At 41.5% G+C, this 9,674-nt stretch overlaps 1 pseudogene; it reads right to left on the reverse strand.

Annotated features, from left to right (window-relative positions):
- Window positions 1-3,450: 3,450 nt before the first annotated feature.
- Window positions 3,451-8,179, reverse strand: LOC118713787 (annotated as a pseudogene).
- Between the last annotated feature and the right edge of the window lie 1,495 nt (window positions 8,180-9,674).

The following is a 9,674-nucleotide window of genomic DNA, read 5'->3' on the forward strand; positions in this document are numbered from 1 at the left end:
ACTCTAGGTATCTCATATTCATGGAATCACAGTATCTGTTTTTTGTGTGACTAGCTTATGTCATGAGCAGGATGTCCTCAAGCTTCATCCATGTTGTTGCATGTGCCAGAATTTCTTTCTTTCTAAAGGTTGAATAATAGTCCAATTAAATGTATTCAAGGACTCTACATTTTAATAAGTGCTGTAAGGTAATACTTAGACACAATGAAGTTTGTAATCATAACTAGGTTTTTTGGCATTCAAATTGCACTTCCCTAAAGTAAAGATTTGGAAGGTTCTGCCTGTCACCTATTAACATCACAGCTCAAAGGAAAGGTGCTTTTGTGATGACGGAATTTCCAGCATGGGCATTCAGGACAAGCTAATGAAACTCTGGAAGTAGAGGAAGCTTCATACACCACTGTTAGGCTCCTCTCTCTCTCTCTCTCTCTCTCTCTCTCTCTCTCTCTCTCTCTCTCTCTCATTTTAAATATGTAATGGTAAAAAAAAAAAAAGAGCTAATACCAATATAAAAACCAAGAAATAGAGCCAAGTAAATCAGCAACTGGGCTATTTTCACATACCTGGTTAGTATCTTTTTGTTTTGAAAATAAAGATTTTATATATATATATATATATATGTGTGTGTGTGTATTTTATTTTTTTAAATTTCTTTATTGATTAAGGTATCACATATTTGTTCTCATTTCCCCATTCCCATCCCCCATCTCTCCCCACTCATGTTTCCACCCCCCTGTTGTCCTTGGCCACTGGTTAGGCTCATATATATGCACATAAGTCCTTTGGTTGATCTCTCCCTTTTATCCCCACCCTCCCTCTGAGGTCCAACAGTCTGACCCATGGCTCCTTATCTCTGGGTCTGTTCTTGTTCATCAGTCTATGTTGTCCACCATTTCCCCTAGATGAGTGAGATCATGTCCTACTGGAAATACACTTATAAGAACCGAAAGTGAGACAACGCTTGGCTCTTCTGACATGTCCCTTTGCACATGGTGAAGGCGCATTTGCCGAGTCTAGAAGCAGGAGTCCTCTATGCTTTTCTGCAGCTCCTTCCCAGCTAGGGGAACTGGGCCACCTCCCTCTGCTGGTAGAAGGCAGTGCTCAAGCAGAGACTGCAAAGACTTCTGTCTTAGAGGCCTGCTCTCTGCGGGGGCCAGTTGCATCCTCAATGAGGGACAGGGGTTGGGGGAGAGAAACTGAATGAGTGAACCCAGGATGTGGGCTGAAACTCATAACCTTTGCCCCTGAGAATTATTGCTGCTTGAATTAGTCTTCCACACATAGACTCCTTTTGGGACCTTGATATCTCACAACAACCCATGATCTTTGATTTGTTAACCTGGTTCCATGTACGTGGTTCTTAACCAAGGGCAATTTTGCCTCCCAGGGGACATTGGCAATGTCTGGAGACACTTTTGATCATCACAACCCAAGGGTGAGGTAGGGGATAGAAGAGGTGCTACTGGTATCTAGTGGGTAGAAACCAGTGTTGCTGTTAAACATCCTTCTCTGCATGGGACAGCAACCCAATCAAAGAATTATTTAGTTCAAAATGTCAGTAGTCCTATCTGATGTCATCCTGCCTGATGTGGGCCTGGTCATTCTTCCCTGGCCCACTCCTTCCCTCTATCCTTTGCTAATTTTCCCTTAACATTTCCATTCCAAGCAGGTTTTTGGTTTGACGAATTTGTTCTGGTCCAGCTTTATTGTGGGACCTGCCTGACAAATTAGGACAAATTATAGAGTTTACAAGAGAGCATGTGGTGTCTGAGCAGTGAAGACATTGCTTTAATCCTCTGCAGAAAAGTGCAGACGCCCTATCTGTTGGCTCAGTGGGTAGAGCATTGGCTTGCGAGCTAAAAGATCCCAAGTTCCATTATGGCCAAGGGCACATGCCCGGGTTGTAGGCTCGATTCCTCCCCAGTAGGGAACGTGCAGAAGGCAGCCAATCAATGATTCTCTCTCATCATTGATGTTTCTATCTGTCTCTCCCTTTCTCTCTGAAATCAATAAAAAAATATATTTAATAAAATTAAAAAAAAGAAAAGTGCAGAAGATTTCTCTCTCGCTCCTTCCTGTTTTAGATTAACCTGATCTTCAGACCTCTCACTGAAGAACCGAGTAGAAGAATGAAGCTCAGTGCCATTACAGCGCTGTTGGCTTTTGTCTTTTCAAAGTCCCAAGTAATTCTTATGGCTAGTTTTCATTTACCCTTGAAAGAAGTCTTGATATTTCCTTTGATACACTCTTCGCCATTTGCCTGAAGTGGCTTTCTAAATGTAAACTGGAAATGGACCTGCAGGTCAAATGGCGGTAACGGGAGATGAGTGAGACCCAGGAGAGCAGAGGAGGTGAAGAGCAAAACGGAAAAAGAGGGTCATAATCTGGTGACTTTGCCATGATTTTAGGAGACCACAAGGCTTTTTGCTGTTTTGTTTTTTAATTTGGAGGAAAGGAGTAAGAGACTGGAATAAATCTCCTACTTGGCAATACTGCTTTAGACTTGCAAAGTCCAACCATCATATGCAAAATGCCAATTCTCAACTAAGTCTACAACACATAAGGATCGAATAAGCTAATTCAGTATTTATGAGCATCCCAGGGACATGGTGAGGAGCCCAGATCAGAAGTGGTGCAATTTTCTCATTTCCCTGTAATATAATAGCTACCTTTTACTTATGTTATCTTATTAATCCTTTTCCTGTATTTTCTTATTAATCCTCACTGTAGTTCTATGAAGATAAGTATTACCCAAATCCCACAACTCTAAGATGCTCCTTTATTCACACTTAGCATCTTAGGATACATAAGATGGAGTGTGATGTCTCATAGCTACTGTCAGAAAGACAGCATGATGACAGCTGTTGTCATTGTTTACTTGTGAGCAAACTGGGTTGTTACTTTGGGGTCATGAAAGTGGCAGCATCAAGGCACAACTTGGGAAAAAATCCTAGAAACAATAGTGGAGGCATTTCATCTTTGTTTGTTTATTTATTTATTTTTATTTTCTTTTTCTTTTTAAAAAAAATAGAGTTAGAAACATTGATGAGAGAAAAACATCGACCAGCTGCCTCCTGCATACCCCCCACTGGGGATGTGCCCGCAGCTAAGGTATAATACATGCCCTTGACAGGAATCAAACCTGGGACCCTTCAGTCTGCAGGCCCTAATGGTCTCCAAAACTTTTTCTTATTCCCTACTGCACTCACTGTATTGCTCCTTTACTGAGTCTTTTGCTCCTTGTGGGGGAAGATTCTTTCCTTTAATTATATACTTATTAGAGGCCCGATGCATGAAAATCTGTGCAAGAGAAGGCCTTCCTTTCTCCAGCTGCTGGCACTGGCTTCCCTCCAACACCCGGGATCTGGGCTGTTGGGACCCTGGCTTCCCTCCTTCTGTCCCCCACGGGCACCCAGGGCCTGGGCTTGCTTCCCTCCCTCCCTGGCTTCATCAGGAAGAACATACAGAATGATGTCTGATCTAATTAGCACATTACCTTTTTATTATTATAGATTGATTGATTTTAGAGAGAGAGAGAAAGGGAGAGAGAGAAATATTGATTTGTAGTTTCACTTATCCAGGCATTCATTGGTTGATTCTTGTATATGCTGAGATGGGGTATCAAATCCACAACCTTGGCAATTTGGGATGGCACTCTAACCAACTGAGCTACCTGGACAGGGTGGCTGAGTCTTTCTTAAAAATCATAGACTTGTTCGTTTGTTTTCACTAACATTCCGTGTCTCTGGAACCAGAACATTTACTTCTTTTTCTGTTCTAAGTTCTTTTGCAATATGATACATGAGCTGGATAAATTTATTAATGACTTTTGACATTGGAGAAGTAACACCTGACATTTTGTTTCCATTTTTACTAGAGCTTGTCAAAGCTGGCACCGTGTTCTTTGACTATGAGTGTAGTTATCTCTTTCTAATATACAAAAAGCAATAAAACACATAACATTTTATTATTAGGTACTATTGAACTAAAGTTACATTTGTCTGGAGAAGATTTAAACAATGCACATCTATTTCTTACATATAATTCCTTTATATTAGAGTGTTTGGTATTAAATAGAAATGTTACTTCTCCAGTAACCTCAGTCAAACATACAGTTAACCCAGTTACTAACTCCTTAGCTGGTACATATGTATTAATGTTGCTTCAGATTCCTCAACAACCTTGCTTCCATTGGCAATGGCATGATTTCTCCCTGAGCTCCAATTAGATGCGTTAGAGATGCCCAGGACAATGAGCCCTTAAAGGGACATGGTCAGAAATTCCAAGTCCTTCAAGACTGTCATTCTCTGGCATTGACAGAGAAATACGGTTGGTCAGTCAATCATTCCACCTTCATCCATTTCCCAGGTTGTGTTTTTTTGTTTGTTTGTTTTGTTTTGTTTTTAAATAAATTTTTATTGTTCATATTATTACAAATGTTCCTTTCCCCCCATTCTCACCCCACCCTCTGCCCTTTCCCCACCCCCCATTGTCCTCATCCATAGGTGCACAGTTTATGTTCAGTCTCTTCCCACATCCCCCTCTCCCCTTTCCCCAAGAATAAACAGTTCACTCCCTTTCCATACCTCTGATTCTATTATATTCAACAGTTAATATTGTTCCTCAGATTTTTTTTTTTTAGTTTCCTTGGTTTTTGGATTCACTTGTTGATAGTTACATATTTGTTGTTCATAATTTTTATCTTTATTTACTTTCTCTTCTGAAAGAACCCCCTTCAGCAATTCATATAATTCTGGTTTGGTGGTGATGAACTCCTTTAGCTTTTTTTTTATTAGTGAAGCTCTTTATCTGACCTTCGAATCTGAGTGATAGCTTTGCTGGATAGATTATCTTTGGCTGTAGGTTCTTGCTATTCATCACCTTGAATATTTCTTGCCATTCCCGTCTGGCCTGCATGGTTTCTGTTGAGAAATCAGCTGACAATCGTATAGGTGCTCCTTTATAGGTAACTACCTTCTTTGCTCTTGCTTCTTTTAATAATCTCTCTTTGTCTTTTGCTCTTGGAATCTTAATTATGATTTGTCTTGGTGTGGTCCTCTTTGGATTCCTTTTGTTTGGAGTTCTGTGCGCTTCCTGGACTTGTAAGTCTAATTCTTTCACCAGGTGAGGAAAGTTTTCTGTCACTATTTCTTTCAGTATGTTTTCGATATCTTGCTCTCTCTCATCTTCTGGGACCCCCATAATTCTGATGTTGGTTCGCTTGAAGTTGTCCCAGAGGTTTCTTACATTATCTTCAACTTTCTGGATTCTCTGGCCTTCTTGTGTCTGCGGAGGAGTGTCTTCTGGCTCTTTATGTTCCAAATCTTTGACTTGATTCTTGCGATCTTCCATTCTGTTTTTAGGACTCCATAAAATATTTTTTATTTCAGACAATGTATTCTTTATTTCTTGTTGATCCCTTATTATTTCTGGTTGATCCCTTTTCATATCCTCATAGGTCTTGTTTATTTTATCGGCCTTTTCTAGGAGATTCTTGAACAACCTTATAAGTGTGGTTTTGAACTCTATATCCAGTCGCTTTTTGTCCTCCATTTCTTTCGTTTGTGATCTATTTGGTTTAGGCATTTTCGCAGGCAGCTTTCCTGATGGGGCGGGGTTTCAGGGTGGAGCCTACAGCCTTGGCTTCCGTCAGCCCCGCCCTATGCGACTCCTGAGACTCAGGGTCCTTCAGTACTTGTTGCGAGCTCCTCTGAGAGAAAAGTGCCCTAGATTTTCGCCTGCTGCCAAACTGTCTATGCTCTCCCCCAATGAGTCCGGTATTGGGGTTCAGTTCGGTTGGTAGTGGGATTGGAGGTGGCATTCAAAGCAGTCTGGAGCCCCTGTCTCCTTCCCGTCAGGGCAATCCCACGGCACAGCCGGCCGGCCCTTTTCTGAGCGCAGTGTGCGCACCTCCGCCTCCGGGACCTCCTTTCGCCACTTCCCCCGAGTCCTTCCTTACAGCCCGGCTCCCTATGGATGAGCCTGGGTCCCCGGGGTCTGGCCTAGAATTGGGGTTCAGAGCAGTTGGAGCTGGGCCCAGCACAGTCGGAGCTTTTCTCTCCTTCCCGCTTGGGACCGCCAGCCAGGCACTCGGCCTCCCTCCTCTCCGGCTCTGTCCTCTCCGCGCGCGCCGCGTGTCTCTGTACCTTGGGCTTTTACAGCTCCTCCGCGCTTCCTTCTGGTTTTCTCCTTGCTTCTTGTTGTAGAATTTCCAGTCAGTCGACTTTCCTGTAGTTCTGGGTAATGTCCATTTTATATTTTAGTTGTATTTTGTTGAAATTGTTGTGTGCGGCTGCGGCTAGTTGCCTACCCAAGCAGCCATCTTGGATTCTCCCCCTGGTTTTTTTTTTGTTTTTTTTTTCAGGTTTCATATATTTATTTGGAAAGTTATTCAACTACATAGGACGAAGCATTTTTAGCATTATGAAACACAATGTTTTGAAATAGTTTCCTCTACAATTCTCTTCATTAAAATTTTTATAATCCTGAAGAGACTCCCTTATCTAAGGTTTTTTTCAGGCATGTAGCTATTTTGCATGATTAGTGATAAAGGTTGCAAATGAAGTAGTGGCTATGATTAGTAACTTCTTGCAATCTAAAAATAATAATTGAAGGGAATGGGTGGGCTAGAAGGGGTGACTGGGGGAGGGGAGGGGACATATATAATACTTTCAATCACCAAGATTTGAAAATCTTATCTAATAATAGACAAACATGTAAATTGACTGTACCTCCTCTATGCCACCAGCCAATCAGGAGTTATATGCAAATCAACCAAACAAAGATGGCAGTCAATTTGCATACACAGGGGCTGAGTGATGGGGGTGGGATGCTTGCATTATCACCATGGCGATGACGCAGGAGTTCTGCTGCTCTCCCCCCCACCTCCCCAACGGCCTCTGAGCAGGATGAGAAAGGCAGGGCTTGAGCGGAAAGTGGCTGGGCTGGAGTGGAAAGGCGGTACTGGCAGCCAGGGAAAGTAAAGCCCATTCTAGCATGAATCTTTGTGCATCGGGCTTCTAGTAAATAAATAAAAACACAGGGGTTTTCTTTTCTGTACAGGCAGCTAGGAGTTGTCAGGTAGTAATTGTCCATCGGAAAGAAACTGGTCATCCTTTCCTTGATCAGTTAGTGTGTCCAGCTGAGAGCCTGGATCAGACTTTACAAGATGGGCAGCATCATAAGCCTTCCATTTACTTTGATCAGTTCCAAAATATCCATCCATTAAAGGTTTTGGTGGGTTTTTTTGTTGTTTGTTTGTTTGTTTTTTGTTTTGTTTTGTTTTGTTTTGTTTTGCCCTAAGGACAAAGTACTGAATTGCAAATGGGAGCAAATGCTGATATAGATTTATACTTTCCAAAATTCTTTAAAGCAAAACTCAGAGCTCCGTGGCTTCCCACAGAGTGGCCAAAAATAGACATCCTTTGGGGGCCCACTGGGAAATGGGCATTTATGAGTTGGGAAGCTCCTTTGTTACTGTACATATGAGTACATCCTGCCCCTAGTGGCCCAAGGATCTCCAGTGGCATCCTCATAACACTCAGCACCAGTGCCAAAGTCCCAGCTCTTACCTTCTCCTTTCTTTTTAAAAACTATATATTTTTATTGATTTCAGAGAGGAAGGGGGAGAAAGAGACACACACACACACACACACACACACACACACACACACACACACCGAGAGAGAGAGAGAGAAAGAGAGAGAGAAAGAGAGAGAGAGAGAGAGAGAGAGAGAGAGAGAGAGATACATCAATGGTAAGAGAGAATCATTGATCAGATACCTCCTGCACGCTCCTCACTGGGGATTGAGCCCACAACCAGGCATGTGCCCTGACTGGGAATTGAACCATGACCTTCTGGTTCACAGGTCAATGCTCAACCATTGAGACACCCTGGCCGGACTCACCTTCTCTTTTAATATTTCAGCCATGAGGGCTGCTACCTGGAACAATGACAACAAGGCCACTTGCTGAGGGATCCTAACGATCACCAGATTTTGCTATTAAAAAAAACACACACACAAAAAAAACACAGACAGCCAATATAGTACAAGCATTTGCCTTTGGTGGTTTAAGTAGATAACAAATTTTATTTTGTAATTCAGTCCAGCACTGTCATGTTCAAGAACTTTCTGCCGACCCCCAACCACTTGATGCTGGAAATCTGTTTCAGTGCCATTCACTTCCTGTCCAACTGCTGCTTGTTTTTTGTCTGCACCAAAAGGTACATGGTCTGTGAGAGGCAGGGGCTGGGAGAGAAGAAGCAGTCAGGGGCCTCAACATTTTCCCCAGTTTTACTGAAATATAATTGACATATAAAGTATTATTTTAAGTTGTACTACATGATGATTTGATATGAGTATACTGTGAAATTATTATTCCACCTTTCACTGTTTTTTTTTTTTTTTTTTTTTTTTTTTAAGGGAGGGAGGAAGAGAAAGGGGGGGGGGAGAGAGAGGGAGAGAGAGAAACGTCAATGTGAGAGAGACACATTGATTAGTGGTTGCCTCCTGGGTGAGCATACCACCAAGGTATCAGAAATGGAACCTGCAACGCTTTGGTCCACAGGCCAGCATTCTAACTACTGAGCAGACGGGCCAGGGCACAAACCCTCATTTTTATGAACATCCCAGGAACATAATTAGTTATTTAGTTATCATTTGAAGTAGCATGTGGGTGTGGCTCGTGGTTGAGCATTGATCTATGAACCAGGAGGTCACTGTGGTTCAATTCCCAGTTAGGGCACATGCCTGGCATTGTCAGCTCAATCCTCAGTAGGGGCCTGTAGGAGGCAGCTAATCAATGATTCTCTCTAATCATTGATATTTCTATCTCTCTCTCTCCCCCTCTCCCGTCCACTCTGAAATCAATGAAAAAAAAATTTTTTTAATAAAAGAAGTTTACAAGTAGTGTGAATTTCTGAACTAGTATTTTTAAAGTTAGGCTATTAATTCTTGTACATATTATTATCAGAATAAACCTTAAAAGCCTTTATAATTCCAGATTGAAAAATACTTTTTCAAAAAAGTTTAAACAAGTAACAATAAGATTAAACAGATCATATATAGACTTTAACTATATATTTAGTAAAATTTAAAAAGTATCTGTAGCCTGGCTGGCATGGCTCAGTGATTGAGCATCAACTTATGAACCAGGAGATCATGGTTCGATTCCCAGTCAGGGCACATTCCTGTGTTGCCGGCTCAATCCCCAGAGGGGGTGTGTAGGAGGCAGCCAATTCTTTCTCATTATCAATACTTCTTTCTCTCTCCTTCTCCCTTTCTCTCTGAAATTAATAAAAAACATATATTTTTTTAAAAAAAGCAACAGTCGTCAAATTTTATTATAGTGCTAATGCTGATCAAGACATACCAAATGAATTACTATTGTCCCCATAAGGCAACTTAAAACACATATACCTAATGGTGCTGATGAGTTATGATTTTTAAGTTTCCATTTATAAAGCGTATCAATCAGGCTCTGATGACTGAAGTAAAACTGGTAAAAAAAAAAAAAAAAAAAAAAAAAACCCACAAAAAAAAACATTACAGCCACCAATGATGGGAAAAGGAATTGTGTTTCATGCTCTGTTCTTAGTCTACATAGATCACTACAAAGCAGGAAAATCTGAGTCACATGACCAGGGTACAACACAGTACTCTATTTCTGGGTCC

Source organism: Pipistrellus kuhlii, unplaced genomic scaffold (assembly GCF_014108245.1).
Source record: "Pipistrellus kuhlii isolate mPipKuh1 unplaced genomic scaffold, mPipKuh1.p scaffold_m20_p_9, whole genome shotgun sequence".
In the NCBI taxonomy this organism is placed as follows: Eukaryota; Metazoa; Chordata; class Mammalia; order Chiroptera; family Vespertilionidae; genus Pipistrellus; species Pipistrellus kuhlii.